The 22911-nt window shown below is 38.1% G+C and overlaps 1 long non-coding RNA gene across 1 annotated transcript; it reads left to right on the top strand.

Moving 5' to 3' along the window:
- The first annotated feature begins 1206 nt into the window (after positions 1-1206).
- LOC132682716 (uncharacterized) lies at positions 1207-19687 on the top strand. Its single transcript, XR_009611825.3, has 3 exons — positions 1207-1345; positions 8525-8602; positions 17735-19687. It is a non-coding gene; the product is annotated as an uncharacterized LOC132682716 (long non-coding RNA).
- Positions 19688-22911: the final 3224 nt, after the last annotated feature.

Raw genomic sequence — 22911 nt, 5'->3', positions numbered from 1 at the left:
CACGCACACACACACAAACAAAAAAAAATCCAACCAAGCAAAAATACCATCAAGGAGATTTTCAGGGGTTTCATTTAATTATAATCTACGAGAGGACGCTGCCAGTGCGAATGCACTGGGTCAACAAGTTTATTATGCTTTCTTTCTTCTGTCCCCCACCTCCTTCTGTTTCCTTAGTTCTGATGCATCAGGACCCAGACAGCAAGTGACACAGGGGACTACACTGTAAAGTGAAGTCAGGCTAGAACAGAATGAAGTGTTAAAGGTTTCTCTTTAAAATGCATCGGACACTCACACTCAACTTTACAAATCAATGATCAGTGCATGCTGTACTTCAATCATGAAAGTGAGGAAATGCATTAATGGGTGTCAGAAAACAGATTAAGGGGGCATCACCCCAGAGCCAACAGTCCTGTGAAATGGCAAAATTCAACTGTGAGAGAGTTCTCGGAGATTCAGGATGTCTGCATCTAAGCATTTTTTACTTCAAACTACTACCCAAAATATTTGGCCTTCATTACTGATTCCATGATGCCTAATGTGTTATTGTTGTTATTTTATTGTTATTATTTTAGTGACAGATCTAGAGATAAATATTGGAATAAAGGAAAATTTGGGTTTTGATTGTTTTTCATTTAAGTACAAGGCATCATTAGTAGTAAGAAAGAAAAGGCCTCCTAAGTAGAAAGAAATCAGTTATATTGGAATAAACGGAATAGATTTAGAACAAGGATTGTTACTTTTTTTTTCTTTTTTAGAGAGAGAGGGTGTGTGTGTAAGCAGGGGAGAGGGATGGGGGAAAGAGAGAGAGAGAATCTTAAGCAGGCCCCACACTTGTCGCAGAGCCTGATGTGAATGAAGCTCGATCCCAAGACTGTGGGATCATGACCTGAGAGGAAATCAAGAATTGGAGGCTCAACCTACTGAGCCACCTGGGTGCCCTATGGGATTGTTACATTTAAATGATGTCTAGGTTTTCCATACAGAAGAAAGAGGAGCTGGGAGTGGGGAGAGCAACTGGAAAATTACAGACACCAAATATCATTAATTACATGGTCTGATTTCTGCCCGCTTCTCCATGCTTCATCTCCTCTCACATAGGACTGACTTCATGGGCCATGATACATGTGTTTGGTGTAATGTTCTTTTGTTGCCATTCTGAAGTTCCTGATTTTACCTTTGAGTTTGTTTTTTGTAAGTAGAGTCCAATGGAACAACAGAGCATGCCGTCAGCGAGGAAATGTGTGCAACTCTGTGGACTCATCGTTCCATGATGCCCAGCGTGCTGTGCTCTAGAAACGCTAAATTCCGTTGAACTCAAGACTGCGTGGGAGTTACATACAAGGTGAGCGTGCTGTGTCTATAAGTTAAATAAGTGGAGGGTGCTGAAGCCCCCAGAAGCCATCTTTTCCCTCGGAAGGAGACCTTGTGTCTAGTGCAGAAAGAAGGCAATAGCATTCTAAGAAACCCGAAGGACCAAAAAACTCTACTATAGCTCTCTTACTCTGACTTCCCCGCATTAGCCAATAACGTACAATGAGAAGGGAAAGATAGGGCAGTCCATAGCTCCTTTTCTACTGAGTCCTTCTTTATCCACCAGTAAGCTAAAAACAAAGAGCGTTAGAATGGTTTGTATCAAGAAGTGATATAAAAACAGTTGAGTTCGTTTTGTGCAGCATTTCCCCTGTTTTGATAAGAATTAAATACATGTGTATATATGAGCTACGAAATACAAATTGTGTAATTTTGGTGATTCTGCCTATGGGGTAAATGTTCTTGTATTTGCATTTAAAAGTGACATTGCCAAATATAAAGACAAATGGAAAATCTATGCAAATGGTTTAAAATTTTAACTTAAAAAATATTTTTTTGGAGGCACCTGGGTGGCTCAGTTTAAGCGACCGACTTCAGTTCAGGGAGTGATCTCATGAGCATCGAGCTCTCTGCTGTCAGCACGAGGCACTTTGGATCCTCTGTCTCCCTCTCTCTCTGCCCCTCCACCCCCCAAAAATAAATATTTAAAATAAATAAAAAGATATTTTTAAACTTAGCATGATATTAAGTAGCAAGTTAAAAAAACGTAACAAAAGAAAAGATGTTATATTTTAGGACCTTTACTGGCATGGTTTCCTTGCTTTTTGAACAAGGGGCCACATTTTCATTTTGCAACGGGCCCTGCACATTATGTAGCTGACTCTGCTTCCACTCTCCCCTCTGACCACGAAACAAAGTCTTTGTGTTTTACAAACTCAATAGCTCTTCCTCACCTCCAATTCTTCCACCAGACTCTTCGCACTGCTTAGAACCCCTTCCTCCCTACCTTTTGCCTGGCCTGGCTTCCTTCCCCTCTGAGTGAAATGTTACATTGTTCTCTATCACTGCTCCCTGCTTGTCTCCTAGCACTTACTAGTTATAATTATTTATTAATTCTTTAATTTACTTTTCAAAAAAAAAAATTCATCTTCCCAATTACATTGTAAGGTCCCCAGAGAAAGGGACTATGATCTGTTTACTCACTAATGTGTACTCAGTATATACAGAGTAGGCAGCCAATCAATATTTGTTGAACGAATAAATTAATTAATGGAATTTGAATTGAAGGAACTTTGTACCCAGATAATGAGGAATATAATGTGTCATCCCAGAGAAATGTTATTGCACAGCGTGAGAGTCTTTCAGTAGCGATGCCAAATAAAGTACAGGATGCCCAGTTGAAAGTAAATTTTTGTTTGCTAAATCCTGTATCTAATCTTGTGTTTCTATTAGCTAAATCTGGCAACTTTGAGAAACAATTATAAGGAGATTTGAGTGTTTAAATAAAGTGTGACTATGAGAATAGCATAGCACAGTGTAGTAGTTTGAGTCTTGTTTCAGTTACGAAGCCACATTGGGATCTGATAAGAGCTATACGTTCTTTCCCCCAGAGAAATGCACGTAACCATATGCCTTTCCTTTTCTGGGGGGAAGGTTCACAGACTCCTCCTGCTCTCACAGTCCCACAGGTATTTGATCTTCAAATCTCCTAAGTATACCAGGACCATTTAGTTCAAGCCATCATTTCTCACTTGGATTAATATGGTGGCTTCTTAACTGGTCCTCCCTGTGTCCTTATCCCCTTTAATTTGCTTTCGCCTGGCATCTAGACTAGAGTTTTCTCCCTAAAGCACATTTTGTCATTCCTTTCTCCTATTTGGTATTATTGCGTTACCTATGACAAAGTCTTTACAGTGACATATAGTCAAGTGTTGTCGCTTGCCTCCTTGGTGATCACTCCTCACCTTCCATTTCATTAGTCCTGGATGATTTGCAGCTTCCCAATTCTACCCAACTCCATTTGGCATACTTGCCGTTCCCTAAGCCCAGAATGCACTCTCACCTCATTGTGTAGGGGAAGAAAATTAAGTTCCTTCGGTTCTTTTAGGGCCTCTGGCTGTGTCTGAAAATTAGACGGACAAAGATAGGTTCACAGGAGAAAAGCACACATCTTTTTTTAACATAACTTTTATGCGATGACATATGAGACTTCATAAGGAAATAAAAACCCAGAGAGACAGCAAGGACTGGGTGTTTTTATGCTAGGTTTGATGAAGAGTGATAGTCATGGTGCAATAGGATAGGTTAAGGGGCATGAGGTAAGTACAGTAAACTGGGGGAAACTTAGCAAAGTCAGTTTGTTAGATTCTTCTCAGATCTTTGTCTTAGGAGATGAGGATGTTCTTCTCCTGCAGGTGTAGGGAGGGCGTCTCTCATGTGAAAAAAATGACCTGTTTCAGGGGAGAAGGATGGGAAGATGGTCAAAGGGGACCTCCTGTTTCTTCCATGCTCTCAAACTCTGTCAGCTTAAAATATTCAGTATACTCAGGCGCCGCGTTTTGGGGTAGCATGTCCTGAACCCCATCAGTCTGCCAAGCAGCTGTTTCTCTGGGAAGCTTTGCCTGACAATCTCCTCTCCACCCTTACCCCCATGTAAGGCTGACTCGGTGACTCTCAGTTTCCCCTTCCTCATAAATGCAGCACACTCAAAGGCATTGCTTACTTATTAGTGGTTTCTAGTAGTACCTGTAATTCCTGGAGCAGGGACTCTGTCATTCAGCCTTGTTCTCCTTTCACAGTGGCTAAACTATAGTAGGTATTCTATACAGTTTTGACACATGAATAAATAAATGTTTGCATGTGTTTAATAATTATTGTCATTACACACACACACACCTTACGTTTTTGTCAACAAATCAAAAAGCGGAGGGGAGATTACAGGGGTATTTGTGGTGGTTCGGGTAGCCCATTAAGGATTTATTTCAGAAACACCATAATAAGAACAGTACGGGCAACTTTTAGTGCTTTGCCATGGTTCCCTCACGTGAAAGTGAATAAATAAATAAAATTTCAGGGAACAGAGTGACAATTATTGTAATGTGTGAGAGAAATCATTAGGCAAATACATATTTTCTTTTTCTTTTTCTTTCTTTTTGTTTTATTTCCTACACGCTAAATTCTGCAAGACAAATGCTAATCTACTAAAAATGGTGCGATTTGGCTTATCACAGGAAATCAACATAATTCAAAAAATTAGAACTATATGTGAAGCCAGTTATTTTCATCTATATCAAGGTTCATGAAGTATAACTGTAATGACATCCTGTCAATATTGCCTGCCTTGTTCAAAAAGACTGTTCATTAAGTAAAGCTATAAACTTTCTGTCATAAGGGATATGTGTTGTTTTCTAATTAAAAATTGTTTTCATCACACAAGTCATTTATGACTACATTCTTATTATGAAATTCAGACAATACATATGTGCACAAGGTTAAATGTGAACCCTGTCCCTCTCATTGGATTCTCACACCCTCACTGCCTTCCCAAGGGGTAACCACTGCTGATATTATGCTGCCTGATTTGAAGTCCTTCTTCTGTTTTACATATATATTATATATTTACATTTCCCTAAGGATAGTTTTTTACACAAAATTATACTGTACATATGTATCTCTAAAATTCTCAGTGAAATCTGTAATGGACATTTGTGAGCTTACATGTTCTCCTCTTCTGGTTGGTTGAAAGCAGTGTGTTGGAGAATTCACTCCTCCCTCCTCTCCATCCCCACTCTGCGTAGGATTGATCCACCCATGCTTCCTGGGTGGAAAATGAACTAGTTTAGTTAATCAGTCTATCCCTCCTCAAGGCCACAGTGACTGGCTTCTGGATGTGCTTTGAACCCATCTGAGCCAACGAGAAAGGGGAGGCATGACTGAGAATTGAAGGAAGCTGTCATAGATGCTTTGCAAAGTCAGAGGGTGAGGACTTTCTCCACATGAGACCCGGTTTTTATTTCTTTAAAAATAAACAGTGAGAAATTTCAGGGCATCGCTGTTCAGATCAGTGAAAGTGTTACATGGCTCCCCAACATTGCTTGTTCAGACTAATATCACTCAGCACTAAGTTGTGATGCTCTAGTTTGAGTATGTTAGGGTTTCTATCTTTTAGTATTTTCAAGCAGGAATGGTCTACAATGCACATGCACATTCTTTGTCAGGCAGGCTGGGCTTCTACTTCAGAGGAGGGGTATTCAACCTCTCCCATCAGGACTTTAAGGTAAAAACGATTGTCAGGGATGACATCTAATCACAACTTCATTACCTAATTTGAGATGGCTTTCACAAGTCAGGTTCTTCTCTGGCCTTTTGACCAATAGTAAGCAACACGTGGTGACTATTTCTAGATGAATATTTCCTGTAGAAATTCCATGTTTGAATTACTACAAACTTATGAAGTGATTTTTCTTCCAGGAAGGTCTCCATAAATCTTGAGGTGACTGTCTTGAGAGTCACATTTTCCCCTCACCTTTTAATCTAGAGAGAAGAAAAACATTATTAAATATATGGAGAGTATAAAGGTAACTTCAGGCTTATACAAAATATGACCAAGTGTTTCTCAGAAAAAAAAAATAGAAAAACCAGCTTCCTTCGTGAGAACTCTCTTTCCACTGGAAATGATCAAGGTGAAGGAGGATGTAGCCTTGTCACCCTTGGAGTCACATAAGGAAACACTGACCCCAGCCTCACCTGGTTTTATTTAAAAAAATTTTTTTTTAGTATTTATTTTTAAGAGAGAGAGAGAGAGAGAGAGAGTGCCAGCGGGGAGGGGCGAAGAGAGAGGGAGCAGACTCCAGGCTCTGTGCTAACCACACAGAGCCTGACATGGGGCTCAAACTCATGAACTGTGAGATCATGACTGAGGCTGAAGTCAGACACTTAACTGACTGAGGCCCCCAGGCGCTCCTACCCTACCTGGTTTTAAGAACTCTTTTTAACTTAAGCAGTGTCAAATGAGTTTCTGCCAATTGCAGCTAAGAGTCCTGACTAATGGGGTTCCTGGGTTACAAAGATATGAAATGCTTTCTTATCCTCAAGGAGTTTATAATAAGAAAGACAGATGCTGACGTAGAGGACCATAATGCAGGGTTAGAGATGTGCATGCAAAATGGATGCCTAAAAGATGCATGAAGTCTTCACAGTGGTGCTAATACCCGAGCCTGAATCTGAATCTTACAAAGACATTAATGTTAGGCAAATAAAGGGCAATAGGATATTTCAAACGGAAAAGCAGGATGTGAAATTGCATGGGAGTGAGAGAGGATGTAGTGAGTTCAGGGATTTTCAGAGTTCTTCTTCATCCAGAATATATTTGTTGAGGGCCTGTATCTATGGGGATGCCATGATTAAAACATAAAATTCTTGCCCTGAAGGATCTTACATTTTTGTGATGGGAAACAGAAACTAAGCCAGCAAGCAAACATATAAAAGTAAGGTATATTTTATAAGGTATAATATGGAAGGTATATTTACACAAGTGCTATAAAGAAAATAAAGCATATTAAAGGTGATTGTGGAGTGAAGAAATAAGTGTTATTTTATATAGGTAGGTCAGGTAAAACTTCTCTGATAAAATAATGTGACAAAGGCTGCTAATTGTCTCCCGATGCCCATGTTTTCTTTTTCCTTTGGTTATAGGGCACTTAATTGTTTGCTGACCACAAAATCACACTGCTAAAATGGCATTCCCAAGTCTTTCTTATGGTTGGGGATTAAGCTGTCATTGATGGGATATAACTTGAAGTGATGCTTGCAACTGAGCTTTGCCCCGCCCCGCCCCCCCCCCCCACCTTGCTTTTTTTCTCTCCCAATGTCTGGAAGGGGAACATGGTGGCAGATGTAGTGGTCACAGGCTTCAAGATGGAAGCTGCATTTTGAGGATGGTTAAGCAATATGACTGAAGATGTCTGAGTGTCTAATACTATGAAGTGGTAATAATAGCCTAGGACCACTAATACCAGATTCATATGAGAAGGAGAGATCAACTTCTATCTTCCATCTTTTTAAAATCATTGCTATGTTTTGTTTTGTTACAACAGCCAAATCCATATTTAAATTAATAGAGGTAACGTTTGAGTAGTGCTTGAAATAGTGAGGAAACAGGAAGGTTTATGGACGAAAAGTGTTCTTATTAAAGGAATGGCAAAGGTGAAGGCCCTGTGGTAGAACTCACTTGGAATGTTCCAATTACAGCAAGGAGGCCAGTGTGAAAGGAGCAGGGTAAGCAAGAAGGAGAGTGTTAGTGTCTGAAGTCCAAGTATTTACAGGAGAACTAATTACTTAGGGCCTTGTGGTCTGTTATAAGGACTTGAAAGTTTACTCTGAGCGACAACAGATTTCACTCTGGGCTTTTGAGCAATGAGTAACATGATCTAATTTATATTTTACAATGTTATACTGGCGGTAGGGTGGAGAATGTCTGTAAGGGCAAGAAAGGAAATAGTGAGACCAGTTCAGAAGCTATACCAACCGTCTAGTGATGGTTTAGTAATATGGCTTGAACAAGGGTAGGGAGCTGGAGATGGGGGAATTTAAACTTAAGAAAAAAAGAGTAAATGGGAGTTGCTCATGACTACGTAGTAAGAAAGGGAGAAGGGAAGGAAAGCTCTAAGAGTTCTGGCTTGGGTGGTGGAAAAATGGGAGTTACCACTGATGGTGATGGAATGTCTGTATGAAGACAGTTTTGGCAACTTGCAAATGAAGAGTGTGATTTTGGGCATATTACATTTGAGATGCCTATCAGGCAACCAAGTAGAGAGGAGAGTAGGCAGTTGAGAAAAAAAAGTCTGGAGTTTAAGAAAGAGGTCTGGGCTGCTGAGATACTTTTGGGTGGCATTAGCCTATAGATGGGATTCAAAGGCACAAGACCTTTGAGATCACCAAGAGACTTAGTGTAGACAGAGAAGAAATGAGTTCTGGGGATATAGCCCTAGAGGCAATCTGGATATTTAGGGATTGGGGAGATGAGTAGGAATCAGCAAATGAAACTGAGAAGGAGCAGCCAAATAGGGAGAAAGAGAGCCCAGTTAGAGTTGTACCCAAATAGACAAGAAAAGTGTTTCAAGAAAGACTATGTTATCAGTTTTGTCAAATAATGTAAATAGGTCAAATAAGTTGAGGACTGAACATTGACTATTGCCTTTAACATGTACAGGTCATTAAAGTCCTTGACAAGAGCAGCTGGGTGCAGTGGGGGACAAAAACTTCAGTGAAGTGGTTTAAGCAACAATGGGTAAGCTGGAGGGGGTGTGTATTTTGGGGACCTTTTTATGGATGGTCATTGTTAGGAATTATTTTTGATGGAAATTAACAGAGGAATAGTTATTAATTTTTTTTATGGAAAAACAATCTGATAGTGAAGAAAAACAAATGACTGGGAAAATAGGAGACCACTACAGGAGTGAGATTCTTGAATAGGGGAGTAGGGTTAGCAGCTAGGATACATGTGGTGGAGTTGGACTTAGGAAATGAAGATTTTGTTACTATGACATATTTATAACAGAAGGAAAGACAAAATATATGGGTGCAGATATAGGTACGGTTTGTTGAGATATAGGTACAGTGATGACAGCTGACATCTGTGTGCAGCCAGGAATGGACATAGATGTTAAAATGCAGCAAAACTGAACCAAAATTGAACATGAAATATCCCAGGCATTCCACAGAAATCTCGGGGAAGCCATTGGATTTCCCTACCTGACATCTGTGTTGTTTTAAACACACAGATTCACACACACCCCCCCACTCATACCCCTCTTATTATGATCTAAAACATTAGATAATCTGATACCAGTGTTGATTGACTGCGATGCTTTGTGGGAAATTAAATCTTCTGTCTCAGCATTTGCAAAAGAGAGATAATAGTATATTTACATATAACTTGTGAACACAGATCTGTCTACCCAAATCCCTTGTAGATATCTCCATTTGATTTCCCATAGATAATCCAGATATAAAAAATCAAAACCTTCTCCTCTAATTTCTCCGCCATATTTGAATGAGTGGGCACTGTCGTGGACCAGATTACCAAACTCTTTCCCCTCCAATATTTAACCTAGACTTTTCTCCACTCTCCCACCATCCCAAGCTTAATTAATTAAGTCCTAAAAATTGACAAGTAATTAACAATTAATTAACAAGTCCTAAAAATTCTACGCCCTACATATGTCATCTTACCATAATTTCTGTCTCTGATATCTGAAGTCTAGGTCCTTGTGAATAAAATAGTACAAATTTATAACATTTTCTTCGGATTTGTTTTAATTGAATTCTTGCTTCCTAAATTGTGTTTGTTGCTGTCACTGCTGTGTTCTATTGTTTCTCTTCTTCCACAAGGATTTGCTTTTATTTTCTTAGACTTAAACATGAATCCCTCAACAATTTCTGCATTTCTGTCTCCATGTTTTTGGTGCACAGTTTCTAATCTTTGTCATAAATTATTTACTAGTGAATATTTGCTAATATATACCAAATAGCAAACATCTTAGATTTTATCAGAGTTGTAGAGTAGTGGCCTTCAACTCTGGAAAAATGTTTCTGCATCTGGCTTTCCTGCTCACTCCTGCATTTGAATAATGAGTCCAATAGCCTTATGAGTAATTGGATCTTTTGTGCAATTAGAACTTTCTGCTGTATTATAATTTATAGCATAGTCGAGCAACATGTAATGAGTCATTTTACTGAGGCTTTTAAGGAAGTTATTTCTGAAGGTCTGTCTAAGAGGCTAAAATATGTCTGAATTAAAAAGAATGACAGGCTGCAATCAGGACTGTAAAATAAAGGTGCTCAGTAAGCAGCCCTATTACAATCAGAAAGTGAAGGAAACGGATCTCTGTCTTGTGTGCAGAGGCAGAGGAAATGATGAATACCTTAGGTAACTCATTCTCTGCAAAATCAATCTTTCACTGTCAATTTTAAATGAACTAATTTGTTCACAAATCTGCTCAGTCAGTTTGGAAGCATACTCTGTTCCTTCATATTAGCAAATCCTTTAATCTTGACTAGTCCACTGAGTAAGAAATCTAGAAATGTGTTAATATGATTGGACGTATGTAGTAGGATAAGAATTGATTCTTTTAATTAGTGTCTGCTCAAGTTAGAGTCCCTTTCTGGGCTGAACTATTGACCTACTAATATATCAAGAGATTATGTTATGACTAACATATATCCAAAGTTCGATTTAACTCTTTCTTTATCAGCTAATATTGCAGAAAACTTTCTAGAGACTAAATCCTTTAATTTTTTTCAAGGAATGTTTTGCTTTAAGTGTTATAATTTGGAGAATAGAAAGGAAGAAATATCTGAACTTCAACTCTTCGCACAGCAACGTATCTATCAATTGTGCATTGATAACAGCCCTATTTGGGGAACCCAAACCCTTCATAAATTTAACTGTCATCTATTAAAATGAAAAGAAGCTCAATACTAGTTTGGGCCTGAGCCTCCCTTTTAAATGACTGGAATTGTATGAGCATTTACTCATGGTGTTGTAGAATAGTAAGAGAAAGAAACCCAGGAAGTATTGTGTGAATATAAGATTTTGTTAAAAGATATGGAAATGAGATATTGTAAGTATATGGCTGCCTTATTGTTATTTTACGTATATTGGTAGTTACCGAGTGGGCATGTACATTTTGATTCAGAAAACAAAGAAGATGGAAATTTTGTGTAAAATGGATGGCTATAAAACTTAAAGATATATTTCAAACTTATTGAGGTTTTACATAAATACATTAAACATTGTGTTCTTAAATGAATTACATCTGCTTATGTTAAAAGAAAAGCTATTAATGGAAATATCAAAAAGCATTATATACATTTATATACACTTCTATAATTTTGTTTATTTATTTATTTATTATTCATTTATTTGAGAGAGAGAGGGAGAAAGCATGCATGAGTGGGGGAAAGGGATGGGGAGAGAGAGAGAGGGAGGGAGACAGAGAGAGAGAGAGAGAGAGAGAGAGAGAGAGAGAGAGAGAATCTTAAGCAGGTTCCATGCTCAGTGCAGGCTCAATCTCATGACCCTGGGATGACATGAGGCTCAATCTCATAACCCTGGGATCATGACCTGAGCCGAAATCAAGGGTCTCATAGTCAACAGGCTGAGCCACCCAGGTGCCCCTCTATACTACTATTTTTAGATTCTATAGTTCTATTTTATGTTTTAACTTGTTACCTATTTAAGTAATCTCTACACCCAATGTGGGGTTCAAGCTCAAGAACTTGAGATCAGGAATTGCATGATCTTCTGACCGAGCCAGCTAGGCACCCCTATGTACTATTTTAGATTCTTTTTGAGTATTATCAGTTTGGCTAGTTTACCAATTTCTCAAAACTTGTTGCATCACTTAAAATAGAGCATAAACAAAGCATTAGCAATAAGTTTGAGACAGGCTGTGTTCATGTATTTCACACACACTGTGGTGCGAAATTTGGAAGGACTGAGTGCAAACGTTACTTCATTCAGCAAATATTCCTCTTACACCTTCCATGTGTAATAGCCTGTACTAGACATTTTGTGGGAATTCAAAGGCTGTCAGATGCCATTCCTAACTTAAAGGAAATTTTAATTGGTATTTTAATGTCAGAGGCTATGCATTATTTTAACACGGAAGTAGGGTTTACACGTTGTGCAAAACTGATACCCTTAGCTCCTTCCTAAAAACTGTGCCACCACTGCATTTTCCCATCTGACTTGCAGTAACTCTGTTCCTCCCGTTGACCAAACCAAAATCCTTTGGTTTTTAATTCCTCTCATTCCTTCTCACTCCACACTTAATTTGGTAGGAAATACTGTTGCCTCTATCTTAAACTTTATCCAGAATCAAAGTGTTTCACCTCCTCCAGAGCTTCCATCCCTCTCTCAGATATTGTATAACTTCTGATTGTTCTCCTAACTTCTGTCTTTGCCCCTCCCCTCGCCCACATTGTATTAACACATTTCAGGCTCATCCTGTTAAAACTTAACTCAGATCCTATCATCTCTCTGTTCCAAACCTTTAACGTCTCTCTATTTCACTCATCACAAATAGCTAAGTACTTATAATGACTTATGAGGTCCTTAAAGAACTTTCCCTCTCTTATTTCTATGACCTCATCTCCTCCTTTTCCTCTCATTCTGTTACAGTTACATTGCCTTCCTAGCTGTTCCTCAAGCACCCCACTCACACTGCTGCCTTAGAGCTTGGGCACCAGCTGTTTTCCCCTGCCTGTGAGCCTCCTCGTCCAGACAGCCACACGGTTAACACTTGCCACCTCCTTCCAGGCTGCTCTAATGTCTCATTCTCAATGAGGCCTGCCATGACGACCATATTTAAAATCACAAACTTTCACCTGCAGTCCAAATCTCCCTTGCCCCACTATATTTTTTTTTTTTCTCGGCACTTACCAATTTCTGACGTTCTACATAGTTGGACTTATTTATTATGGCTAGTTTTATTTGTCTCCCTAGAATCTCTGTTTTGTGTGCTGATGATACTCTGAATTGTTAAGTTAATGCCTGGTATATAGTAATATTCAATAAATATTTATTGACTAAAAGAAGAGTTAACACTTCTACTAGATTGTGATTTGAGTATAAAATCTCTCTTTTTAAGAGTGTGGCCACCTTGTATTATGTTCTTATGTTGCATTATTACCTTAGTATTTAGTTTCCCATTTTATTTCTAAAGATATAATAATGGATTTCCTTCTAAAGCATCGATATTTGATTCTACAGATGTCTACATTGGCCATGATGTATGAACCAAGGGCTAATATATTTATCTCACTAGTTTTTCTGTTGGTGCCTTGATTTCTTGATTTGTGGCTGCAAACTCAGTGAGCTCTGTTTCTTTTTTTTTAATTTTTTAAAGTTTATTTTTATTTATTTTGAGAGAGAGATAGAGAGCAAGACAGGGAGGAGCAGAGAGAGAGGGCGACAGAATCCCAACCAGCCTGCTCGCTGTCAGCGCAGAGCCCAATGCAGGGCTAGAACTCACAAACTGCGAGATCCCGACCTGAGCTAAGTCAAGAGCTGCTTAACTGACTGAGCCACCCACGCGTCCCCAGTTAGCTCTGTTTCTAAATCTTTTGCTTTGTTTGTTTAGTGATAGCTGCTGCAATTTGTCTCATTTGCAAATAGTTCTGAAGTGTAAGCTATTCAACAATCTCTTATGTATAAATCCAAACTGCCTATTTGTTCAAGATATACGATGAGAAACCGGAAGTATTTTAAAAAATTTATCGTAACATCTTCTTCCCAAAGTATGCTTTAACCATTGTGCTCCTTATTTTAATTAATAAATTACTATTCTTTACATTTAAATACTTTATAGGTGCTTAATAAATGCTGTGGATTAATTCACTGACTTTAAAGTCCATTTCTCTTTTGCTACTAATTAATTCATTTAATATGTTGAGAGAGATCATCTGGAAAAATGTGACTGTCTGGTTATTGACAGTGCCTTGAACCATTGGGCCTTACCATTATATTTTACTGAGATAACGTAGCATCTAATAGGAGATGTAAATAAATCTCGGGGTTTTTTTTAAGATCACAACTTCTAATGTGAAATGGCTTACCTATTTTGAAAGTTTCAAATTAAATTTGGCAACACATTCTGTTGGCGAGGATCTTCAGAAAAAGGCCCTCTTGTGCACTGCTGATAAGAAGGCAAAACAATACATCCCATGTGGAGGGAAATTTGGTAACATCTGGCAAAATGACATAGATTCAAAATCTTGAGTCCAGTTCTCCAAGAGCGGGCTCTGAAATGAAGATTCGTGTACAAAATGGGTAATTAGGGAAGTGCTCCCAGGAAACTGCGGAGGGAGTGAGGGCAAGAAAGACAAAGATGTCTTGCAAGATTTCACTTTGAGGCAGTTTTCAGAAAGAAGCGTCTGCCTGATTTCACAGGAGTACCTGGGCTTTCACACTCTGACACCAATTCATCCTTTGTTAAAAGCCTCCCAGGAAGGAGGTAAGTTCAGTGGTGCCTGCTCCAGTATCTTGAGGGCAGTCCTTTAGTTGCAGCTGAGGGCCATGAAGAGCAAAGACTCCCAGAAGCTGGGGGAGGAGCACACAGAAATGGGAAGAACGGGGATCTCGAGGGAGCAAAGACCGTGTCTGCTATATTCAGCAACCCCATCTCTAAGAAGATATTCCAAACATGTACTGGCAAAAATACAGTGAGGACTCCACAGGCTGTTTAGAGGGGTGCTACTTATTATACCAAAGAATGGAATTAATCCACATATCAGTCGGTAGGAGACTACTTGGTACATTCATATATTGAAGAACCTTAATTACAAATTGAATGAGGGTGATATCTTTCTACTGATTGTTTTATCTGAGTTCTATTGTTAAGTGAAAAAAGCAAGTATGCTAATTTTTGTCTAAGAAAGTGATGGAAATACAAATATTAACATGTATTACTTGCTTATATTTTCAAAAATATATAAAAGGAAAATTACCTCAAAATTAATAAAAGTGGTTAGTTTCAGGGGGAGCAAAAGAACAGAATGAATGGGACAGGGATGGAAGCAAGATTTTTGTGGTGCATCTTGTTAGGGAACTGTGTAACTGTTTAACAGGATTGAAAACAATTGCTAAACAGTCTAGTTAAAAACAGTCAACACAATTGATTTGTATGCAGACACAAATTTAAATGTGCCTAAATATTGTTCTCCTAACTTCTGTCTTTGCCCCTCCCCTCCCCCACATTCTATTAACACATTTCAGGGTGATCCTGTTAAAACTTAACTCAGATTCTATCATCACTCTGTTCCAGACCTTTAATGTCTCTCTGTTTCACTCATCACAAATAGCTAAGTACTTATAACTGAAGCAAGTGAACCTAACTTTCTATCAGTTGGGGGAGTGACCACACTTAGAGAAAAGAGAATTACCTTGAAACACAATACTTGATTGGATATCCTGAGTGTAGTATATTCAAATGATTAAAAAAAATCTTAAACTTTATTCAATAATCTTAGTTTCAATGGTAATATCAACATAATTTTGAAATTATTTTAGGTGTACTTTAAAATAAAAAAAATTATATTAGTATCTTTGGAAACCATAATTTTTTGAGGTAGAGAAAAAAGATAAAATCATAAGATATGAAAGCTAAGTAAATCTATATGAAATCTATATAATATTAAACTGAAAATATCAATATTGACTCAAACTCACTGTGTGTGTGTGTGTGTGTGTGTGTGTGTGTGTCAGTGTGTGCGCACGCATCATTTATTTCACTAATGTCCACTGGAAAACAAGTCCTGAGAATTCTGTAGCAATGTGCACCCTTAGAACCCAGCTTGCAGTATGTAAACATCATTTGCCACTGAAAGGAACCAGGGTCTAGGGTTCCTCTGGGAATTCACTGATTCTATACCTAAATGTAAAAGCCAAAATTATAAAATTCTTAGAAGAAAATATAGGAGTGAATCTTTATGATCGTGAGTTAGGTAATAATTTCTTAGATTCAACACCAAAAATACACAAGCAATAAGAGGAAGATCAGTAAGTTGGATTTCATCATCAAGAAAGTAAAAAGACAGCCTCAGCCTGGGAGAAAATATTTGAAAATCATACCTCTGATAAGGAACTGGAGTCCAGAATGTAAACAAACTCTCAAACCTTAATAATATAAAGACAACCCAACAACCCAATTATAAAACTGGGCCAAAGATTTGAACAGACATCTCTTCAGGGAAGATATATGAATTGGTAATAAGCACACACACACACACACACACACACACACACACACACCTCTGAACATCATTAATCAGTGAGGAAAGACAAATCAAAGCCACAGAGATATCACTTACAAAGAAAGTGGCTTTGATAAAAAAGGCAGACAATTACCAGTATTGGCAAGAATGTGGAGAAATTGGAAACATAATTCGTTGCTAGTGGGAATGTAAAATGGGCAGCCATTTTGGAAAACCATTTGGCAGTTGTTCAAAATGTTGAACATAGAGTTATATGAAATAGGGATTCCACAACTAGTTCTGTACTCTAGATAGATATAAGTTCACACAATAACTAGTATATGGACATTCATAGCAGCATTATTCATAATAGCCAAAGGCATTTGAATGGCTATCAACATATGAATGGGTAAACAAAATGTGGTATACCCACACAATGGAAAATTATTCAGCAATAAAAAGGAATGAAGTATACTTTAAAAATATAACTATGGGCTCATAATGGTACCTAACATACATACACAAACATGCACAATTAGTTAGCCCTGGTAGTTACTATCTTACCATTCTAAAAATTGATGAAACAAATAGATAAAAATACCATTTTTCAAATTGTCGATTTAGCTTAACAATATTTATTTATAATACTATTCCAATCAGATGCGACTTAAAGATATCTAAATTTTTTTTTACATTTATTAATTTTTGAGAAACAGAGTGAGACACAGCATGAGCAGGGGAGGGGCAGAGAGAGAAGGAGACACAGAATCCGAGGCAGGCTCCAGGCTCTGAGTGAGCAGTCAGCACAGAGCCTGATGCGGGGCTCGAACCCATGAACTGTGAGATCATGACCTGAGCCAAAGTCAGATGCTCAACGGATGAGCCACCCAGGCGCCCCTAAAGATATTTTATACTAAATCTAAAATATAAAAACCTGTAGGTTATAAATTTGACAATTACATTGCTAAGATTGAAAATAACTTTTACTTTTTTTCCTTCATAAGTTTATTTTTTTTTTCTTTTTCTGAACTTTCTGCTTTTGTTTCTTTGCTTCGTACTCCATGGTTCAACCACTCTTAGGAAATACTACTCCTACTGAAAACAATAACAACAACAATAACAACGAAACTTTGAGTGCTACCTGGAAACAAATTTTTTCGCACATACCTGGATACAGCTTGTGGCTCAGTTCCTTCTCTTTGTAAACGGCATTAAGTTGAAACCTAAAGTGTTTATTTAGCAAGATGCTTCCTATGGGTTCTGAAAATCAATCAGCACCAGCCAAAGATTATCATGTCATTAACAAGGGCATACATTAGATGAAAGCAAAGATTTCAACTTATAGTCAAATGAGAAAAAAATTGATAAAACAGTAATCTTGATGATCGCTTGACATCGAATAAAAATGAACAGAAATTAGAATCCTCTCACCCTTAAATGTTGCTCACAGACATAATAGCTTTCACAATGTATTATCTTTTTGCAAGAAAGCATGTGTATATACATGTTTGTATATGTATATATACATACATATATGTATATATACATATATATTTTTTTTCCATGTGAGTCTGCATTTAAGGCTCCCATTTGACTTACAGAGTCAATCCTAAAATCTAGACCACAAGGTTGTGAAAAATTTGTTTCCGTTTTGTTGTTACAGAGAAGCAGCGCAAGGGAAAGCCAGCAAGCAGTGGATCTGGTCAGTGCGTCCGCCACCCCCAGGTGCTGTCCTGGTGAGATCTGTCAGTCCTCTCCGCCTTGTGCACTGATGCTGAAGACTCCCCCCTGACCAGAGCCTAGTCATTTGCCAGGCTCTCCCCATCACGGGGAGTTACACGGCAACTGATCCTCATGTTCACCCTGCTGTCAAAGCATTCCAATTTTTAATCGCTACATGACTTGTCAGATTCAATATGAACCACATGGTTACAATTAAAACCTCTCTAATAAGGAGAATGCCAAAAAAAAAAAAAAAAAAAAAAGAGCGGTGGTGGTTTAGGCATGTTTCCCGTCACTGTTCACATTCTGAAAACTAAGTTTAAGAAAGTTCCTCAACTAAAATTTATGTTTGCGTGTTGAGAAACTAAACTCTTATGCCCTTAATTCTTACGATAAACCACAGAGTCGTTGAAAGTATGTGCCTGCACTTACTGAGTATTTCTAAGGTTCTGGCTGACTCTCATCGAGTACATTTCCACTATGGAAAAGAATCCGTCTCCCATGATGAGGGAAGAAGGCAGCCAAACTCCGGTTCCAGATCTGTCCACCACACCTGTCACTTCCGCACCTACTGGGAGACATTTTCTTCTTGGCTACGTTTGAGCTGGAAATGCTGAAGCATATTTTAAGAACTCTTCTTTAACTCAAGAGAAGGAACTTTATTTTCCTGAGATTGGTACCTGAGTCACAGTCCCAGTTATTTCTCCCCTAGAGTTTGCAATTTTGAATTTCCGCAAGACCGAGAATTAAAATGAAAATGGAAGACATATTTTATTCATTACACTTTGAAATTAATTTACTTGCAGCTGTATATAAATACTGATCCTATGTTAAAAGAAATTTTTTTTAACGTTTAGTTATTTTTGAGAGAGAGAGAGACAGAGAGAGAGCAGGGGAAGGGTCGAGAGAGGGAGACACAGAATCCAAAACAGGCTCCAGGCTCTGAGCGGTCAGCACAGAGCCTTACACGGGGTTCAAACTCACAGACCCCGAGATCATGGTCTGAGCTGAAGTCGAAGACTTAATCAACCGAGCCACCCAGGTGCCCCACTGATCCTATGTTTTAGAACATGTGTAAAAGAGATGTGCCAAGTACTGGTATTTACTGGATTCTGACAAGGTTTTTCCGTGCAGATGAAAGTTGTATCAGTCAACAGACGCATCAGGCTCTTTGTGGAAAAGATACAATAGTATGTATGATAGCTGCAGACAGCCCATTCCAATTCTACAGCATTCTCCAGTGTTCACTGAGATTAGATAAGGGAAAAAATAGTCTTAGGGCCCCATATGGACTAAATATCTTGGAAGTTAGACATTTCTATATTTGACTTAGTTCACTAAAAAAATTAACTTCTATCCTGATATCTCAGGATTTTTTTCCAAAACATTTATCTGAGTGCCTTTTAGGTATTTATTTCCTGAATGCCATCAAACAGCAAAAAAAACTGTAATGTTAATCTATAGTTCTGTTTTCTTCTTTTTTAAAAATTTTATCTCACTGTGGTAAGAACACAACATGAGATCGACCTTGTAACAATTTTTTTTAAGTTTTTATCTAAATTCCAGGATAGTTAACATACAGTGTAATATTAGATTCAGGTGTAATATTAGAATCGCATTATAGTGATTCACCACTTCCATACATCACCCAGTGCTCATCAAAACAAGTGCACTCTTTAATCCCCATCACTTAGTTAATCCACCCTCGCCACCCCCCTTCTGGTAACCGTTAGTTTGTTCTCTATAGTTAGGAGTCTATTTCTCGGTTTGCCTCTCTCTGTCTTTTTTGTTTCTTTGTTCATTTGTTTTATTTCTTAAATTATGCACGCGAGTGAAATTATATGGTATTTGTTTTTCTCTGACTGACTTATTTCACTCAGCATGATAGTCTCTAACTCCATCCATGTCATTGCCAGTGGCAAGATTTCATTCTTTTTGATATAAAGAATTTTATATATCTTTTTGATATAAAGAATGAAATCTTGCCATTGGCAATGACATTATATATATAGATATAGATATAGATATAGATATAGATATAGATATAGATATATAGATATAGAGATGTGTGTGTATGTGTATGTATATACATTACTTCTTCTTTATCCATTCTAGTAGTTGATGAACACTTGGACTGTTCCATAATTTGGCTATTGTTGATAATGCTGGTATAAATATCAGGGTGCATTTATCGCTTTGAACTAGTATTTATTCTTTTGGTAAACATCTAGTGGTTCAATTGATGGATCATAGAGTAGTTCTATTTTTAGCTTTTTGAGGAACCTACATATTGTTTTCCAGAGTGGCTGTACCAATTTGCATTCCCACCAACAAGGCAAGAGGGTTCCTCTTTCTCCACATCCTTGCCAAAACCTGTTTCTTCTTGTGTTGTTAATTTTAGCCATTCTGACAGGTGTGGGGTGATCTCTCACTGTAGTTTTGATTTGTATTTCTCTCTGATGATCAGTGATGTTGAGCATCTTCTCATGTGTCTATTGCCCATCTGTATGTCTTCTTGGGAAAAACATTTGTTCATGTCTTCTGCCCATTCTTTTTTTTTTTTTTTTTTTATCTTTTATTTATTTATTTAATATTTATTTATTTTACAATTCTTTTTTTTTTAATTTTTTTTATTTTTTAATATATGAAATTTACTGTCAAATTGGTTTCCATACAACACCCAGTGCTCATCCCAAAAGGTGCCCTCCTCAATACCCATCACCCACCCTGCCCTCCCTCCCACCCCCCATCAACCCTCAGTTTGTTCTCAGTTTTTAACAGTCTCTTATGCTTTGGCTCTCTCCCACTCTAACCTCTTTTTTTTTTTTTTTTCCTTCCCCTCCCCCATGGGTTTCTGTTATGTTTCTCAGGATCCACATAAGAGTGAAACCATATGGTATCTGTCTTTCTCTGTATGGCTTATTTCACTTAGCATCACACTCTCCAGTTCCATCCATGTTGCTACAAAAGGCCATATTTCATTTTTTCTCATTGCCACGTAGTATTCCATTGTGTATATAAACCACAATTTCTTTATCCATTCATCCGTTGATGGACATTTAGGCTCTTTCCATAATTTGGCTATTGTTGAGAGTGCCGCTATAAACATTGGGGTACAGGTGCCCCTATGCATCAGTACTCCTGTATCCCTTGGATAAATTCCTAGCAGTGCTATTGCTGGGTCATAGGGTAGGTCTATTTTTAATTTTCTGAGGAACCTCCACACTGCTTTCCAGAGCGGCTGCACCAATTTGCATTCCCACCAACAGTGCAAGAGGGTTCCTGTTTCTCCACATCCTCTCCAGCATCTATAGTCTCCTGATTTCTTCATTTTGGCCACTCTGACTGGCGTGAGGTGATATCTGAGTGTGGTTTTGATTTGTATTTCCCTGATAAGGAGCGACGTTGAACATCTTTTCATGTGCCTGTTGGCCATCCGGATGTCTTCTTTAGAGAAGTGTCTATTCATGTTTTCTGCCCATTTCTTCACTGGGTTATTTGTTTTTCGGGTGTGGAGTTTGATGAGCTCTTTATAGATTTTGGATACTAGCCCTTTGTCTGATGTGTCATTTGCAAATATCTTTTCCCATTCCGTTGGTTGCCTTTTAGTTTTGTTGGTTGTTTCCTTTGCTGTGCAGAAGCTTTTTATCTTCATAAGGTCCCAGTAATTCACTTTTGCTTTTAATTCCCTTGCCTTTGGGGATGTGCCGAGTAAGAGATTGCTACGGCTGAGGTCAGAGAGGTCTTTTCCTGCTTTCTCCTCTAAGGTTTTGATGGTTTCCTGTCTCACATTCAGGTCCTTTATCCATTTTGAGTTTATTTTTGTGAATGGTGTGAGAAAGTGGTCTAGTTTCAACCTTCTGCATGTTGCTGTCCAGTTCTCCCAGCACCATTTGTTAAAGAGACTGTCTTTTTTCCATTGGATGTTCTTTCCTGCTTTGTCAAAGATGAGTTGGCCATACGTTTGTGGGTCTAGTTCTGGGGTTTCTATTCTATTCCATTGGTCTATGTGTCTGTTTTTATGCCAATACCATGCTGTCTTGATGATGACAGCTTTGTAGTAGAGGCTAAAGTCTGGGATTGTGATGCCTCCTGCTTTGGTCTTCTTCTTCAAAATTACTTTGGCTATTCGGGGCCTTTTGTGGTTCCATATGAATTTTAGGATTGCTTGTTCTAGTTTCGAGAAGAATGCTGGTGCAATTTTGATTGGGATTGCATTGAATGTGTAGATAGCTTTGGGTAGTATTGACATTTTGACAATATTTATTCTTCCAATCCATGAGCAGGGAATGTCTTTCCATCTCTTTATATCTTCTTCAATTACCTGCATAAGCTTTCTATAGTTTTCAGCATACAGATCTTTTACATCTTTGGTTAGATTTATTCCTAGGTATTTTATGCTTCCTGGTGCAATTGTGAATGGGATCAGTTTCTTCATTTGTCTTTCTGTTGCTTCATTGTTAGTGTATAAGAATGCAACTGATTTCTGCACATTGATTTTGTATCCTGCAACTTTGCTGAATTCATGTATCAGTTCTAGCAGACTTTTGGTGGAGTCTATCGGATTTTCCATGTATAATATCATGTCATCTGCAAAAAGCGAAAGCTTGACTTCATCTTTGCCAATTTTGATGCCTTTGATTTCCTTTTGTTGTCTGATTGCTGATGCTAGAACTTCCAGCACTATATTAAACAACAGCGGTGACAGTGGGCATCCCTGTCGTGTTCCTGATCTCAGGGAAAAAGCTCTCAGTTTTTCCCCGTTGAGGATGATGTTAGCTGTGGGCTTTTCATAAATGGCCTTTATGATCTTTAAGTATGTTCCTTCTATCCCGACTTTCTCAAGGGTTTTTATTAAGAAAGGGTGCTGGATTTTGTCAAAGGCCTTTTCTGCATCGATTGACAGGATCATATGGTTCTTCTCTTTTTTTTTGTTAATGTGATGTATCACGTTGATCGATTTGCGAATGTTGAACCAGCCCTGCATCCCAGGAATGAATCCCACTTGATCATGGTGAATAATTCTTTTTATATGCTGTTGGATTCGATTTGCTAGTATCTTATTAAGAATTTTTGCATCCATATTCATCAGGGATATTGGCCTGTAGTTCTCTTTTT

This window comes from Panthera onca, chromosome C2 (genome assembly GCF_046562875.1).
Source record: "Panthera onca isolate mPanOnc1 chromosome C2, mPanOnc1 haplotype 2, whole genome shotgun sequence".
Lineage (NCBI taxonomy): Eukaryota > Metazoa > Chordata > Mammalia > Carnivora > Felidae > Panthera > Panthera onca.
The sequence above is the reverse complement of the archived record's forward strand: the minus strand, read 5'-3'. Positions and strand labels throughout refer to the sequence as shown.